The sequence below is a fragment of the Aythya ferina genome (assembly GCF_964211825.1).
Source record: "Aythya ferina genome assembly, chromosome: 2".
Classification (NCBI taxonomy): domain Eukaryota; kingdom Metazoa; phylum Chordata; class Aves; order Anseriformes; family Anatidae; genus Aythya; species Aythya ferina.
In genome coordinates this window covers 8,330,612-8,349,388 of record NC_140297.1, presented here as the reverse complement: position 1 = coordinate 8,349,388, position 18,777 = coordinate 8,330,612, and the positions used below count along the sequence as shown (strand labels likewise).

Below are 18,777 nucleotides of genomic sequence, written 5' to 3'. Positions count from 1 at the left end.
TAATCTTTACAATAAAAGTTCCATCACTACTCATTGACGAGCTTTGACTTCACTATGCTTAAACCATACGTTCTGTCTAGGATGTAGACAGCACCTCTGTTCTTGAGACAGAGATTTTTATGAAGTACTGTGTTCACATTCACAAGATCTTAAATATTTATTGCATTTTATCCCTTTCATGTTTTTTTTTTTTTTTTCTTTTTTTTTTTTTTTTCTGGATTTCCCTTATCACTGTACACTAAATGTGAATTTATGCATGAATTGAAGCAGACACAGGAACTGTATGAATTATCCGTGCTCTCCACTTTCCTGGAAGGATGACGTCCCTCCAGAGATCAAACCTCACAGCCAGAACAGCCATCGATGCTTTTCCTCCACATTAACCTCACTGATTTAGGAGGTTTGCTTCATTTACTAAATTATTAGGGATGGCGGGTCTAATGCAGACCTGCTGATACTTCTTTAAAGTGTTTTTTTTTGTTGTTGTTGTTGTTGTTCCTTTTTTCTTTAAAAACAAACAAACAAACAAACAAACTAGGAAGACATAAAGCCTTATAATAGAGGAAGTGCTTCTGTATTACAATGAAACTATTTAACTTGCTGTAATGTATGTTTATTTATTTATTATTTTCTGTAGTGTGGCAAAATTACCTGAACAGAGGTCAGGCAAACCTCATATGTTTGATTTCAGAAGATGCAGGAAGACATTTTCCAACTTTTTTAATATTAAGAATTCATTTTACAGAAAAAAAAAAAATATAATGCTGAAATCCTCTTCCTATGCATTTGGGGATCTATCCATTACAAAGTTTATAAACCTGCAATGGAGAGCTGGGCTTGAACCATTAGACATCTGAGGTGGTACCTGTGTTCATTAATAATTGTAGTTCTGGAATGAGCACAATGGTGCCCATTCTTTCTAGCAAAGAGATGCAGAGGTTAGCATCCCATCATCTTTGTTTTCCCCACAGTTGTACTTGGCATTGTATTTGAAATGCAAAATAATTAGAAGGAATGAATCTATAAACAAATATGAAAAGTAGGTCAGGAGCCTTGAGAAATATAATTTTTCCATCAAGAAAACAATATAAATACTTGCATTTTTATAGCATCTTCAACTTAGACACTTTTACAAATATTAATTAATGTAGTCTTAGACACCTTTATTAGGAAAGTATTACAGTCCCTATTTTTCAGGTGGTGCAAATCAGGCTCAAAAGAAGTGGCAGAAATATGTTTCCTTCCACAGCAGGGCACAGAGGGACCTAACGGGATGACAGGAGAAATGGGGAGAAGCAGCTGAAAAGCCACAGTACATCTGCCCAGCCACTGCCAAACCTTGACAGTGTCTGAAGGACAAACAGGCAGAGGTAAGATGCAGGCAGCACTGCAGGGCTCATGGAAACACCCATATTCCTGAAAATAAACTTCCCCCCATGCAACCAGAAGTTTTAAAATTGACAAAAATAATTCAGGAGGTTTTCAATAAGCTTGAATTGAATCAACAATTTCAGATCCAGTTCAAAAATAAAACCTTGCATTCTGTGAGATTTCCCATGCTCACATGTGCTTAAGCTTTCAGTGCATCAATATTTCCATTGAATCTGCTATCGTATAATAACCCCATTAATTCTTTACTCATTCAATCAATACTGGAACAAACTCACAATAACAAAGACTGGGGATTTCTAATATGTCAAGAGGAGGAAAAGTTTTAAAAACAATACTTTGGGTTTTAATGCATTGCAAGAAAGCAGAAAGGAAAGATTCATTTTGCTTTCAAAATTCTGTCAGAAAGTTTTCCTTGATAAAAAGCAAGGAGAGATAAACGGCATTTCAAAGAAAGGTAAACATCTTTATTCAGCACAGGCTTGGACAGCAGCTTTTTTGTTCTCAGTCATTTGAAGTCTCTTTTGATGAAATCACTTGCAGGAAATCCACATGCACACAGTATCATATACACCAGCACTCATGGCTTAAGTCTTTCCTACCTGTATTTCTGTTAATTCTGGAGGGATGCTGCTGCACCACTATGACCAGCCTTCATCTCCAGGAGATTACAGACTCGTCACTGATCCCTGATAACCTTGGCAGCAAGCTCCCAGCTCCCACCCCTTAAAAATAAATTCCTCCACACAGACATCAGCTGCCTGTTCACATTGCTCAGGAAAGCTGGCTCTAGAAGTCAGGAAGGTGTTTAATTAAGCCCTTGTCAGATACGGATTCAAGTACATAAATAACACTCTTGAAGTGGCACCTCAAAGAGTTTGTTTCCAGTGTGCAGTACAAAGGCATAATTTGCTCATTTCTGAAAGATCCTAGTGTGCAGATGTAAATACAGAGATTTGAACCAAACAGCAGATACCCCTTGTGAACCACGGCTGTTAATTCTAAAGATACTATTTTGTCTTTAATACCAAAATCTGAGCATATTTCACATATGAAAATAAACTAAGCATGCACAGTTTCTGCTCTGATGAGATGATTCTACTAAAAACAGTGTAGAAGAGAACATTAAAATTAAGTCAGTTGTTTGTGAGAGTCACAAGCCCTCTGCTTCTCATGAAGAGCTAGCACAAAGCCTGCACAATATCTGCAAGCGAGCTAAAGACCTTCAGCCTCCTTTTTCTCCTTTTTCCTTTTGCATTTTTTTTTTCAACCCCCTTCTCTTTCTTACATAAAACCTTAATTGTTTCTGGATTAGGAAAGTAAAACAGATGTTACCACAGGTTTTAAAACAAGCACCCTTCATTGATGTTGCATATTACAAACTGTAAATGTTATCGCTTTCATCTTCATTGATGATTGAAAAATAACGCTACCCACCTGTGAAGTTGACTTTGAAGCCATAAATCCAGACATCTATGGTATTTTAAGACTCTAAAATATGGATCTATGGTGACATATTTTCCTGCCTGTGAAAGAATCACTGCACTGACATGTTATGGATGAAAGCTGGATACACTCCAATCCAAGATGCTGTCAACAACCTTATTTCTGGCATATTTATTTGAAACCTGCCAAAAAGTCTGTCTGCATGGTGACCATATTACAATAATATAACAGTTTTTTGAAACAAAAGCTCATTCAAAACTGGTTTTTTGTTTGTCATTTATTTATTTTTAATGTTATGTCAACATAGTTAAATGGAAGGAAAACAATACACATATCAATCGTCAATCATTGGTATTATTTAATAAAAGTTATATATCTTAGATCAATATTTCTGAAGTACCAACAGTGGGCAGGCCATGGTTCACCTCTTAGTCCTTTTCAACACAGAGATGTCACTTCTACATTTCAAGAAAAGAGACTGAGTGTATATCCTATCTGGTATTATACACTTACAGACTATACAGGATGCATAAAACAATCTACATCTGCTGGAAATCTCCCAGTGGCATTGCTACTCATGCAGACAGGAAAATGAGCTCTCCTCTCAGTTATGACAGTGTAAATCAGAAAGAAAAATAAATAAATAAAATACAAATGGTATGAAACAAAAACAGGTGTGAGATCTTTGATTGGCTTCAGAAGAGGGGTTTACAGGAGTGCCTTTATATGGTTTCTATATCTGCCATTCTTGCAAACTCTGCTTCTTGAATTTTTGATTTTCTTCTAATTTTGAGCTAAATAACATGGGTATGACCTGAAGTGCTACACTGAGACTCAGTAAACAAAAAAATCTTCCAGCAAGACTTTCAGCACATAGTTAATTGAGGAATATGTATTCTACTTCATCTTGTTCTACTTTATTCTGAATTAAACCTTGTGCCTGATGACAGAGCATGATGAATGTAATATCTCTGGCAAGTCAGCTCACCAATTTCCAGCCATGGCTCAGGATAAACACATTGCTCAGCAGTTAAGGTACAGGACCACTGGTGTCCCCGTGACCTTCAGCAGAAAAATAATCTTGCTGTTAATCAGTTCTTTATAATACAAAATTGCTGCAGATTATAACAGCTAAATAGTATTAAAAATGAGATGAGTAGCCAGTACCCCATACTGACTGATTATTAACCTTGTGTTGCATAAAGGAAATACTAATTGCAATTATAACAGCAGCAAACTCAGTGTAGCAGTGTTTACAATAGGAGGTTTGCTGAGACCACTGGTTATTATTGATGATCGATACTGCCCTATGTCTCCTCACACCCCTCCACCTGTCTGTATCCTCTGCTTAAATTTTAAATGTCTTAAACTTATGAGGGAAGCTGTTTGTGTGCAGGACTCATTCTTGGTATCCTGCCTGGCAGAGTGCAGACCTCAATCACTAAAGTGTTTAGGCAGTATCATAAGACAGGTAAACAATAATAAGCAAGTAACCGCATCTTTCTCATCTCTGAATTCAAACGGAGGTACCTCTACTGGACTTTTGTTTTCTTTCTTATCCTTCTCCCCTCCAGTTGCCTTCTCAGCTTCTGCTGTTGACCACCCCGAGCTGTACTCCAGTTGAAGCTGGATGCCAAAGAGCAAGCGGTTTGCAGATAGGCTCAGAGAACCTGAGGCTACAGCAAACTCAGTTGTTGAAATGCTAAAGTTGTCACTTGAAAGACCTCAACAAGAGGAAGAACTTGGCCTGCTTTTACAAACAAGGCATGGGATACACCTGGACTTTCACAGAAAAGTCCAACAGAACAATTTAGAGGGATAAAAACATCCTGTGTGTTGCTGTGTTGAAAGACAGCTATATTACGTTTTTCTTCAGCCAGAAGAACTGGCTAAAAAAATGTTTTTATTGATAGGGAACAATGACTTTGTAACAGTTAACATTGTTGCTCTCTACTCCACAGCACCACGAGAAAAATCTTCTACCCTATACCCATGCAACATGCTATCCCACCCTGCATTTATGTGAGGCTCTTTTACCCGAAGCCATTCATTTTGGCCCTGTAGCTACTTCTCACAATTTGCTGCAAAGTGCACGTCAGAAAATACTCTGAGGCTGGGCACTAATGGAGTGTTTGAGGGTGAGCAAGGAAAAGGCTGTGTCTGTAACACTCAGCCCTTTGTAAAAATAAACCCTGCATGTTTTATGCTTTGATAGAGCTTTCAGTCTTGCATGTTTATATTACAAAGGCAATAGGAGAAAATGAATGCCATCTGCACATCACGCCTAACTGTTAGCTCTAACAGATGACGGGTCTTCCACAGTTTTAAAGCAGAAGGCACCAGATCCTCAGCTAGCATTGACTGATGCAGATCATCGGCTCCACTGGAGCAAAGCCAGCCTGTGTCAGCTACAAGTGCAACCCAGTGCTACTTCTAAATTAAGAGAGAAAAAAAAAATCTGTAAAAAGATCTAAATACAGTAATATCTGGAATTCCTATTTGCTTTGTACTGCAGAAATGGATATTTAACAACTTCCTATCATTTTTATGAGCGCTGTGATGAAATGGTTTTGGAACCCCTCCAAACCTAACAGCACTAGAAGATTAATTTAGCATCTCTGTATCTTGAACTGGCATCTCACATGACTTTGGTACCCAGGAATAGTAACCCTGCTGCAACATTCTCTTAACACCTTACCACGCATGAATAAGCAACATTACTACTTAAATATTCTCCAGTTATGCCTAGTGCTTACGGACAGTGAGACAAAGAGGCATTTCCAAAGTCGGTTACAAATGGGGAACATGGAGTCTGAAATTCTGCCAGGAGCATGTTCTCAAGGTGATAAAATTTCAAGCTGTGAACACCAGCTGGGCTGGTTGCACGAAGTATGGCTCCGGACAAGGACATGGCCATCTTCTATCTCAAGCCTAGGAGAAAGGAGGTTGTAATAATTGTGCATGTGTATAGCAGAATGTATGTGATTTGAGATACATTTAGTAAAGACTTGTGATGGTCCTGTTTTAATATCTTATTAATCTTCATTTTCCTACCTTCAGCTTCATTCATCCACCATAACCTAGATGTTTTTATAGTTCTTGGCACAGTGGGACAACCAGTCCTCTCAGGGGCCCTTAGCTATAATTCAATTAATAATTAAAGATCTATTCCCAATAGGGACAAAGCCCATAAAATCAATAGCATTTCTTTGATTTTATTTCAGTGTTTGATATAAGCACATATATTCGCCCACTAAAACTAAAACAAACTGTCTGCTAGGGTGAAACATCTGCCATGGCACCAGTAAAACTAGGTTTGATGTTTAGGATTTTATTCCATAAGAGTCTATGTTTCCATCAGATCCCTGAAAAGACTTGGCAAGCCCAAATGTTGCAGATAATATCACTGATCCCAGGACCCCTGTGTATTGCAGTGTAATCTTTGCTCCAGTTTTCCCACTATAATGCACTGAAAGCCTGGATTCATCCAAACAAAGCAGCAACACACATAGAAGCCTTGAAACAGTTCATACCCATGCAGAAATGAACTGCAAAAGGTGACATTGCCAAGGCATGCTAGAATGTCATCTCTCCACTTCTTTAGGAATTATAGTCTCAGGAAAAAGGAAAAGAAGCTTCTTGGCAAGGTTTGAGAGCTTGGAGAAACCTCTGCTCATATGTCACATCCCTCAATTCCAACCAAATGCCATTCTGCTTACATTTGTAAAAAGGCAATTACAGTTTTAGAGAAACTAAATTTCAGGAAAAACAGAAAATGCCATTCAATTTATGACTCTGAACACCAAGGAAGAATTTGTGATAAGAGAAGTGGTGAAGTGTTTAATCTCCCTGGGTAGAAATACAGCATTGCATTAGAAATTCTGTTTAGTATTATATTTTACTAACTTCTAGGCTTTTTTTTTTTTTTTTCCAGTAATTTAATTTGTAAATAACTTGTTTCTGAATGGTACTGGAAGTAAAACATGAAGTGAACAAAGTTTAATTCCTAAATAATTTATTTTGGAACGATGTGAGAAACAGCCATGAAAACAGCAGAGTTTTGAGGTCACCAAGCTGCAGAGACAGCTGGGAAATACCAAACCAGTGGGTACAAGGATGGAGGCGGGGAGGGAGAATGGTTTTATCATTTAATTTTGCACTCTCCTTGGGTGTCCATTAAACTCAGGATGCAGAAATTGGTCTGTGTGCTAAGAAAATAAAAGTTATCTTGTCAGGTTACTTGGAAATAAACCTGTGATACAGTGACTATTATGTGAACATATGCGTGAATTAAAATGGGTAGGGACTGGAAGAGGGTAGATTCCTGTTTGGTCAAACCTTGCATAACTCTTATTAGTACTCAAATATTCATGCATGTTTGTGGTAATTGAAATAAAATGAAAATAAAACAGAAAGAAGAAGCACCTTCAATACAACCAACCACACTACACCAACCATTGTCTGTCAGTGCAAATTTAGATAATTCAGCTGCTTTTTGCTCAAAATGTCTTTTTCTCACCATTTCCTACTGGATGATGGTGGATGGACAACAAGGGTGCTGCAAGGTGACGGCTTCCAAACATCCTGTGGCTGTGGGAGCATTTGGCCAAAGCAGGTCAGAGTCAGAACCAACCTCCCATGTCCCATGGAGGTGAACAATAGGGACAGACCCAGAATAAAAGATGACATGGGGTGACACTGCAGTGCCAGTTCATAACTTTTCCGGGGAAAGAACGTTTGACCAAAACCCATAATAATGAGAATTCAAAAGTAATGAAAACTAACTGAGCCTCTCTGGTGAGATACAATGTAAAATGTTTTTACTTACTGAACAAAGAAAAATGTCCAGGCAGGAGATGATAAAATCTGATGGGTGCACACTAAAAAATTCTCAAACTTTAGTAAAAATATCACATATTTCTGTCCTCCACAGGATTTGTGAGATGTGCATTCTGCATAAAAGTCAAGTTTAGCAGAAATATATATATATATATTTCCCTTAAATAAGTCAGTAGTATTCTCACAAGAGATAAAAAGTTCTTCCCATTTTAAACCAGAATCTGTCCCTATTGAAGTCAATAATAATATTTTTAGTAGCATGCTTGAGTCCTTCAGTCTTTTCTACATAGCATAAATTAATCAGATTATGATGCTGTATTTCTCAACCGTCTGAGCATCCTATTAAAATTATAGTGTAGGAGGCATGTAAACTGCCAACTCTGGAGTTATTCTGGATGCTAAAATTCACAGATTATATTTATATTTTTAGAGAATTTTTATTTCAAGCCAAACCCTTTTACGCATTGTACAAGATAACTACATCACATCCTCCTTCCCAGCATAGTCCCTGGCTCATTCTGAAACACCAGCTTTGATGTGTCAGTCCTGGGAACATGCTGTGAGCCATAAATGTGCCTGGGAGCATCCTAACAAAACACATAAATGATTATGGACGATTGTTTGGCCTCTGTGTCCCTTCAGGTTAACTTATAATATAAAGTCAGACCTAAACTCCACCTAAATCTCAAACCCTAAATCTAAGCTACGGCTCCCAGCTCATGCCTAATTCTGCAATACTTATTGTTCAGGATTATTTTGTCTCCTTTGTTCACATAACAGGGAAAGGACATCTGTTTTATTCTTTTTTATTATTATTATTATTTTATTTTATACTTCCACCCCTCCCCCCTTTTATTTTTTCCCTCCTAGCTGACTTTGATGAGCCTGTCTTGGATGCTGAGGCAGAGCAGACCCCACTGTGCTTCTTCCTCAAAAATAGTTATGAGCCCCATGTAACATCTCAGCTTTCCTAATGGATTTTCTCAGGCTTTTTTCAGATATCTTTCTCAAACCTGAAACCACTTCATGCATATCCTGATTTGATGGACATGACTTTTTTTAAAAAAAAGTCTTAATTCCCCCGGCCCTTGTCGAGCCCCAGCTTAGGAAAACCGCAGTTTGACGAATTACAGCTCTTTGAGAGTGGCTCGGGCTTTCGGCATGAAATGCAAGCAGACTGGCTCAGTACCGAGTGCTGCTGACAGGCAAAGTGACTCCAAGGTCTCCAAAGGTTTACGAGTCTTATGCTTGGTCTGGTTTAATTGATTTCTATTTTTACCAGGGTTCTCACTGCGCATTACAGAAAGCTTCACAAAGTCATTTATTTTCATTTTCAAAACTTTCTGGGCAATAGTAAACACAACCAACAAACAGCAAGTCATTTTTCCTTGGGAAAGCAAAATGCCAACATTCTTTCCCATACTGTGCTGTATTAGCTATGGCACAACACCACAGGAGCAAGACTTCTTGTATTGAAAGAATTATTTTCTTGCTCATTTTTCATTTGAAAGAAATATCCTTAATTCAATACAATTCTGAGACTAGGCAAGTGAAACACATAATAGAAATGAGACATCCATTTTCCTACTCAAAAACAAAACAAAACAACAACAAAAAATCTGAAGGACAGAGACTGTATTTATTTTTATTTTTATTTCATTTTTTTTTGTCCCCGAAGATCTATTTCACAAGGGTCACTGCCATCCAGCAGCATAGCCACTGCATCACTTCAATGATTTTTAATCTCCCTGCACAATTAATGTTAGCATCTTAACAGCACTGACAAAAGTGTCTCTTCTCCTAAATCATGCTGATGGTTTACCTGTGTGTTTTCCACTGGCTTCAAACTCTAAAGTTGCCTCTGTAATTAAATTTATCTCTTTCATTTTGTTACATTCTCACTTGTGATGTCAAAAGTGAGAAAGAGTGGGTTAAAGAGGTTCCCCTTGTATTTGAAACAGAAGTTAAGTGTATGAATATCACCTTGGTTTGAACATGCTGTAAGGGCTTGAAGAGAGAGAAATCTCCCAAGTAGACACAGTGACATTTATGTGGCAGTTTCACTGCATCCCATGAAAAAGTGCTTCAGAAAGAGGAAAGGAGGAAGGTGAGTGACCAAGAAACAAGGAGGTTCATTCCTCACCCCACTGACCTCTTACTCTCCAGAAGTGGGGTTTGGCTTCTAAACTTCAGAGATCCGAACAGGCCCAGCAGGGAGAGAGGGCAATCTAATTTCCCTAGATTGCTGAGGATCTTCAGATCAACTTAAGATTAAACACACCTAAGAAGGTGTCTTCATCTTCATCATATCTTCATATCTCTGCCCATCATACTCACCTTGTGAGACTTAAAGACATCCTGAACCCAAACAATGGTGCAAAACCCCTTCCGGTATGGAATTCCTTACCAAGTACCTCGTTCCCCCAGAACTGCCCAGGGAGTTGTCTGCGTGAAATCCCTCATTGCACCACACATAAACTAATGTCCTCAGTGATGTTGAGATCCCTAATTCTCTGTGGCTTCACCAGGAGTCAGGCACAGAGGTGCTTCTGAGGGCATGAGCCTTGGTGCATTCATTCTTCTTCTCTGCCTTCAAAGATAAAACTCTTCCATCACTACTTTTGAGCTCAGAAGTGATCAGATATGTAGCAGCAGGAGAATGCAAATGCGGTGAGCTGAGGCATTGGTATTTTTAAAGAGGGATGAACATTAGCACAGCCAGGTTATTACTTGTGAAAAATCTGTCCAGAGCAGAATGAGAAGTCTACTAATTTATATACTCTACATATGCATCTCTCCAGTAACTAGATGTTACAGGGATCATTTTTCTTTGACACATACCATAAGGGAATGAAAAGGTTAATGTAGTGTATGTGAGTGTATTTTAAAAAAATCAATTTAAGGGAATTTTCTCTACTGTAAATTAGGCTCTGGCTGGGGAAAACCATAAAACTGAAATTAACAAAAGGAACAAAAGAATTTAATTTAAAACTACATCATGATTGTATTACTCATTGGTGCACACACAAAAATCAGCAATGTGCATTTCATTTTTATATTTTGTGATTATAAAAAAGGTTATTAGCAGTGAAATATAATGTTGAATCATAATTAGAAGCAGGACTCTCAATACTACCAGCTTGCACTGCTCAACGTTTTCTGTAATAAAATATAAAGTCATTTTGGTTAGAAATCCCATCTGTCATCTCCCTTCACATTCACCAGATCATGACCCCTCTACCTCCAGTTGCACACACTTCTGTATACTCAGAAAAAGCAGGATTTGGCTTCTGAACTCCAAGCTTCCTACTTGACAGAACCTTATGCTGGCCTAGGTACAGACAGAAAGATACTAAAGGGCAAAAATAATCACAGAATCACAGAATCATAATGAAGCTATTGGACTCATGGTACCTGCACAAAAGATCTCAACAAAAGTTTCAGGTATACACTAATCTTGACTAACATTTAGAACAGAAAACCTTAGTTGAAACCTAACTTTTTCAAGATGGCTGAACCAGAACCCCTAAATTCATGGCAATGCCTCCATAATTGTAGTTCAGGAAAATGGGGCCCCAGAAATTATATGTGTGGGCTCTTGATTCTCCATTCTTTCACTTGCAGACTGTGGAATCCTCTTCCACTCATGATGGCTATGCACCCAGTGCCCTCTTTCCCTGGAGAGTAGAGAATACCCAGCAATATGGTGACCTTTACAGTTAGTTACAGTAAGAGCAAGTCCTCCAGGTTACACAGCTCCAAACAGTGTCTCCCCAGCCTACCATCAGTCACAGCCTTTGTGCTCTTCTCAAGCAACATTTGCTGTCACCAAACTCAGAACAGAAATGCGGCACTGAGGACAGTAAGACTTTGTGAAATGCTCTGTGTCAAAGAAGAAAGGATATGGCACAACGGATCTGTGCTCTATATGCCAGCCATCATGCTGGCTGCCAACAAATAGCAGTGACGCCGCGAAGGGACAGACAGGTGTATGAGCTGGTCAAGATAAGTCCACTGCCTTATTTTCCTTCTACTGCATTGACATAAACACTTGTGCGTTTAACAGCTGTTCCTTTGGTCCATCGCTCCCTGCCTCTATAGACAGCAGATAACTGATGTGAAAGATCTCAGTTATTGAATGATGAGGGATGAGTACTCAGCCATTGCCAAAAGCTGCCTCGAGGAAGAGAGGACAAGGCTGCTCTGCTGCTGGCATTTTTAACTCCCCCAGTGCCACCCACACTGCTGACCAGGTCCCAGTCTGCCCTGCCTGTCCTTTCATGGTGGCAGGGGATTTTCTACCTCTCTCCAGGAATCCTTCACCTGTTACCATATAAAACAATGACTACAGTCTCTTTGTCAGATCAGCCTACTGTATAACATTTATCCTCTCGCAATTGGTCTGAGCTACTAAAGAAGAGAGTGTCAAGTGCTAGTCTTTTGGTTGTCAAGATAAAATACAATGTCAAATTCCACTGCTTCACACACACACACACACAAAGGTACTAAAATATTTCAAGTCAATTTTGTCATTCATTTGAACTAAGGGAGTGAGGGAAGCAGGATCAAAAAAAAAAAAAATAAAATAAAAATAAATAAATAAATTAAGACTTCCACAGATTCATTCACTACATTTTGTTGGTACAGCAGAGAAATATATATGCACATGTAGGTAGTTTATTTTCTTTCAATTTCTTGGCATGGGGAAGCAGACCCTCACACCCTACAGATGTTCCTACTTAGCTCTGTACCAGAAGTGAGTTGTCTTTTGTCCATTAGTTTTCATTTCTGAGGAAATGAGAAACAAACCATCCTTTAGTGAGCTGGATGGAGCTGGACCTTGCAGCAATGCCTTGCCTGGTGGATGGTTGCAGCCCTCACGGGCAGCCCCAGAGGCAGCAGTGAGCTGCAGTGGAACCTCATCTCTGCAGCTAACCCCCTCCCATATGGTGAGAGAATACGTCTGGAGTGAATAATTAATGAAAAACGTGTCTGATTTGGAGAGCAAAACATCAGAGGAACTGCAGAAGTAAAAGCCTTTTTTTTTTTTTTTTTTTTTTTTTTCCCTCAATTTGTGCTCACAGTGGAAAGAGACCCTTAAATCTGACAGCACACCCTAATGCCATGTGTGCTTCTGACAGCATTTCAGATTGGCAGTTAGCACTGTGATACATGTGCCCCACATCCCCAGTAGCTCACAGGGCACCTGAAGACATGTTGTTCTTGAAACGTGGAGACTAGTGTTGCAAACCTGCCTGAGAAGCTGGGACAAACACTGAGGCAGGCTGCCTGGGCTAAGCTGCAGGCTGGTGCAGCCAGATGCATGGGCTCAGGACCCAGGTGAACTCATTTAAAGCCAGGGCTCGTGGCAGTGACTGCGAAGCAGACATGCTCTCATTTACTTTTTAGTAGGAGGAGGATGGAGGAGGAAAAAGCTATATGTTTTATGACCTCTCCTTGTTAGCAAGAAATATCTTTAGGCTGTGCCTTAGTGCCTGACACTTTTGTGCCATCTTAGAATTAGAGAAGAAAAAGCATTGCTTTTCTCTACATATTTTGCCTTTATAAAATGTTTCTATCATAGCCTCATAATGTCAAATAGAAAAGTCATATTATTTTCAGGAGATGTCACAGCAAACTAATGGGGCGTTACAAACCTTGGATTTTTTTTCCATTTTTTTTTTTGCATTAATTTAACAACAAAAAATCAGAATCTTTTTCATTCTCCTACACAACACTTTGTGACAGATGTAAGAATTCACAGAAAAAGTATATCCCACTTCTCCCTTAATTTCCATCTTAATTTCCATTTTCTTAATGGCTTCATCACTATTTGTGATTTCAGTATTTTTTTTCCCCACCTGAGAGGGAGAAAAACTCTTCTGGGGAATAGGACAAAGAACCGGAATCTGCCTGCTTCAATAACAAATATATTAAAATACATATATATAAAATTTCAGGGAATAAGCAGAGTTCTACTTCTTCCCTGGGGGTCTGGTAACATAATTCCAGTGATTCTGGAAGTCCAGATGCAAGTGCCACCTGAGGGAGTGCTCTCGGCATAAGCTACATGGTCACACAGCATATCTCCTTCGCAGGCTGGAGACATAAAGTGGAAAACAATAAATCTTGCAAGGTCTTAACAAGCCCTGGTGTACCAGGCTGCACTACTCAGTCAGCTTCTAGAACAATAAAAAATGTCTGGCACAGATAGAAAAGACAGCTTGAGGCGTGTGTCAAATATCTTTGTGAAATTACAGGAGGCAACTTAACCTTTGTCCTATAACTTTTCATGAGGAATGAGAACATTTGCCATTCAGGCAGGAAGTCATTATCCCCCATGGGAATAAAAGATGTCTTGACATCCTGATCCTTTGACAACACAGCATCTGAACCAAGGTGCCCGCTGGAGACAAGTCCAAGAAACCTCTGCACTTGGGTTCATGCTGAGCATGAACTTCCCAAGAGTCTCCTATATTATATATCATCCATGCTTTATATACATCATAATTATATCTTAAATAATTTCTCACTTATATTAAAAACTCAAATTCCTAAAACAGAAGGTGCATCTGATGCTAAAAGACCTACATGGAAAGCCCAAATGAGAGAAATGGATGAAAAAGCTTTACGTATATAGACTCTTCCATGCTTGTACTAGTTCAATTTTCTTATTCTGAAGTATTCCAGTATTCCCTCTCCCCATCAGTCACCCCCTCCATGGCTTCTCCTCCAGGCAGAAGTGACTAACCATGCATGGTGGGAGCCCTCATTACCAATCTAGTTTTTTATCCAGTAAGTGACAATTTTTTAACTCCACTTGGTAGCGATGCTGACCCCACTATTTGGCATTGACTCATTCACTCTAGTAGTAGAGATTTGTGGGAAAAACAGCAGATCTATACAAAGGTAACTAAAAGAGTGCAGATTTAGGTTAGCTATTAGGAAGAAGTCCTTCACTCAGATTGAAGTGAGGTCCTGTCCCAGGCTGCCCAGAGGAGCTGTTTCTGCCCCATCCCTGGCAGTGCCCAAGGCCAGGCTGGACAGGGCTAGGAGCAGCCTGGGTTGGTGGGAAGGGGCCCTGCCCATAGCAGGGGGTGGCACTGGATGGGCTTTATTACAACAATACCAAGAGTAGTTTGTTAGAGACCATTTAGACACTCAAATGCCCTCAGTTTCACTGTAGGCAAGGTTCCCAAACACCTTTAAGAATTGATGTCCCTCTTCCTAAACACCTCTCTGTTTGAGATAACCTGTAAGAGTTATATTTCCATGGGTTCCTTGATCACGTCCAGAAAAATATAATCTCCCATGAGGTTTAGAGGCAGGTTTAGAGAGGTTTAGAGGGAGTAGTCTTCGAAGCAGAGCCATGTAAGGGTTGGCTGGCCAGGGCACAAAGAAACGCTGGAGCTCCATGTATTTTAGCCAGAAATCAGCACTTCTTCATTGCCCGGTCAGGACAGGAGCATTTGACTGGGCTTGAAGAATGTCATTACGCATGTTATTCATTTGCTGCTGTTCTGCACTGGAAAATGAATTCTCTGTGTATTTTATTAGCTCCTGTTATGTGCATGAGTGGATATCACGTTTAGTTCTAGCTTACCACTTTCATTATCCATTGTTAAAACATTTGTTGCGGAGGGAAGAGGAATCCCATTTCCCTCTGCTGCAGATGGGATGATCACAGCAGTCACAGCAAACTGCCTGAGCATCTTTCACTGAGCCTGATTTGGCACAGATCACTGCCACGGGTGGACGAGGGATCAGAGGTGGCAATGCTTGACCTGTCCAATAATGGGGCTGTGCTTGGAATCAGTCTCTGGAAAAATGCTTCCCATGTCCATTAGGGATGACATTTACCTTAGTCCAGATGGCATGCATCACTCCCATGTGCAACATTTAAGCTATGAGTTCAGAATGTTGCTAATGTGTGGGGATGACATGTGCAGCTCTTTATAACTACAAGTGTTATGCTAGTGGGCATACAGGGACTGGTATTATTTTTTTAATATAGTTTAAAGGAAATGAGAACAATTAAGCAAAGATAGAGAAAATTGGTAACTTCTAAAAAAGTAGAACATGACTATTACAATTGTTTGTTGTTTGTCTGCCTTTGTTTTATTAAGTAACCACACAGTGTACCTTAGAGTATTGTTGATTTCTTCATCTAAATATCATTTTCACACAGCGTAATATGTGTAGCTCCTCAAATCAGTAACTGTATTTATTACTTCACTAAATCCTTTTGGTACCAATTAAGAAATGATGCTACCAGTTAACGCACAATACTACTCTATGGCTTTTCTGCCTCCTTTCAGGTAGAATGTTCTCCTCTATCCACGGGGAAAAAATTGCTGGGAAAGTGCAATGGTTTCCTTCATACCCTCATGCCCCTGGGGACTGCTCAGCTGCCGATGAACTCAGGAAAGCATTTAATGGGATGCCTTTCTCTATTTGGGAAACAATTTAAACTTGTGCTCAAGTCCCATGGACTTCAGTGAGATGCAGAGTTCAAGCACTTCCTAGATATTTTGATGTATGATTTCCCAAGCACTTGCCCTACAGGAAAAGGCTCAAGACACAGCATAGCCTTCTATAACATGGGCACTTTCCCTGCCAGGAGGATGCCTGCCCTGTGCACAAGTTGCTGTGTCACCTCCCAATAACATCCTACCCTCTCTGTGCATAGTGCAGGGAGCTGAACCCACGTTATGGGTGTCTTGGTCTCTAAATGGATCTGGTCCTTAATCAGAGAAGGGATAGAAAGGATTTTATGGGGCTTCACATGATGATGGCTCAAGAATATAAATTATGAGATGCTCAATATGTTGTTTTTGTTAAATATAGCACTTCATCAACATGGCTGAGTATATCTTGTGTTTTTCTGCCTTTTAGTCATTTTAATAAATCAGGTAAAAATGATGCCACTGTATAACCATTACGAGAGAAGATTATCAGGAGTGAAATATAAGAAAAAAACAGCCTGCTACTGCACACTTCAAAAGACAAAAAAAAAACCACAGAGGTGTTTACAAGGTTGGGTCAGAAAACAGAATCTCTAATTAAGTCTTAGTGTGATTGATACTGTAGATTTAGCCACTCCATTATACAAGGCAAACCAATGAAATAGTAATATGTTTTCTTGTCTTGCTTTAGCCTGCATCTCAAGGGTGCCTATAAATAGTTAAGCAGTTATATCAGAATTCACCATTTTTTTTTTTTGAGAAAAATTAAACTTCAACATTGCTATCTGTGATATAATGACTTACAAATCAGTGTATAATTAATCTTGATATTAACTGCATACCCTTGTGGTCTATGATTTATTATGGGCTATTCATCTAACTTCTTCTATGGGTATTACTTCATGCACATGTAGTCTAATAACTTTCTATGCAGTAACAGGTGTTACTTCATAATAATGACATTAAAATTTTTGGAAGAAACACTCCTTATATCAATTGATCATACTCTATTTTCATGTCTCAGTGGACTTGGATAGTGATTAAAAATTAAACCTGAAATATGGATCTTACACTTCTGTCTTCGTACCAACTCTTTTTTTTCATCACATTTTTCATACCCTACTTTTCTTCTTTCTAAACTATGCCATATACGTAGTTTACATACCTGCATATACATATACATAAACTATACCATATGCATAGTTTACATATACATAGTTTGACATACCTGCAGCCCGCAAACACACACCTATATAGAGAAGAAAACGTGATGTATTGCTTTCACTTTTCAGACTAGGAGTTCACTGAGAGGTTTAAATATTTCTACAAGCAGCTCAGCTAACAAGATTCTTCTGGACCATGCTGTAACACATCACAGTTTACAACCATTAGTTTGATATTGTTTTGTAGCTCTAAGTTGTCTTTCACCCTGTGAGAACTCCAACTACTGCAAGACAGAGGTGATTACTTACTGATAGCTGCTCTGATCAAAGAAACAGTCCCTGAAATGACCAGCCAGGTCCTTGTATCTAAGGAACGCTCCCAGATAGAACTAAATAGGAAAGCCCAGGACAAATCAAATAATTTTTAAATGCTTGGAGACAAATATAAAACAAAGTATTCTTGCAGCAGCCAATAAACATATGGAGGAACAAAATTTAATGACCACAATTGACCTAACTATTAAAAAAAAAAACCCTCTATATACAAACATCACTTTGCTCCACTCAGATATCATTCCTTCACAGAAGAATAGCTCATTTATGGAATCCTCTAAATTCAACTAGAGAGGTAAAGGGATGATTGCATAAATTGGCAATTACCAGAAGAAATGCTGCAGCTTCTAAAGATCATGTTTAGTTTGTCATTGAGCTGGGGGGGAGAGATGAGCTGCGGGCGCTGATGCACTCGTATGTCCACAACAAATAAAAGAGTGTCCATCATTGTGCTAATAGCTAGATTTTCAATTTGTCAGCAGTCTTGACAGTGGATGCTAAAAGTTCCTATCAAAACTGTGACCTCCTTGTGATAGAGACTGTCCAAACATTACACGAAGAGAGCTTAATTATAAGAAGCAATGTTGACCCTAAAGCCTCTGCTAAGCAAATCACTGTTGACAACCTGAAATGTTTTAACATCATTAGTGTACCTCTGAGACAGCCAGCAGCTGAAAACCCTGATGTTCCCTAACATTGTTAAAGCTCTTTTCCCAACCCTGTCATAAGGAAGTGCATCCAGAGCCTCTCTACCTCTATATATTGACACAGTGTCAGAGAGCTAATTTGTTTATATGAATCAAATTCAGGTGAATTAGGATGTATTTCAATAAATGCTGTCCCTACAACCAATTCCCATCTCACAACAATGCCCTGAAGCAGATCCATACCTAAAATTGCAGTACTCCAACCACAGTAAAAAAAAAAAAAAAAAAAAGTCTATTCTCACCATATGTTTCCTGTCTAAAACAAGATTGTTGTTTAGGTGCGATGGATATCTACTTTGAAGCAGACAATGAGCTACCATGTGGGTGCAGAAGTTAGGAGCAACCAGTGCAGCACCAAAGCCCATTCAGGTGGCACAATCTCTGCCTGTTGTAGTAAGTGATGCTCGTGGTTTATCAGCTTAGCGGTCTGTGTTC

At 39.1% G+C, this 18,777-nt stretch overlaps 1 protein-coding gene across 4 annotated transcripts in view; it reads right to left on the bottom strand.

Annotated features, from left to right (window-relative positions):
* The window catches only part of DPP6 (dipeptidyl peptidase like 6), a 557,763-nt gene that overhangs the window by 176,145 nt on the left and 362,841 nt on the right, over positions 1 to 18,777 (bottom strand). The window lies entirely within an intron of this gene.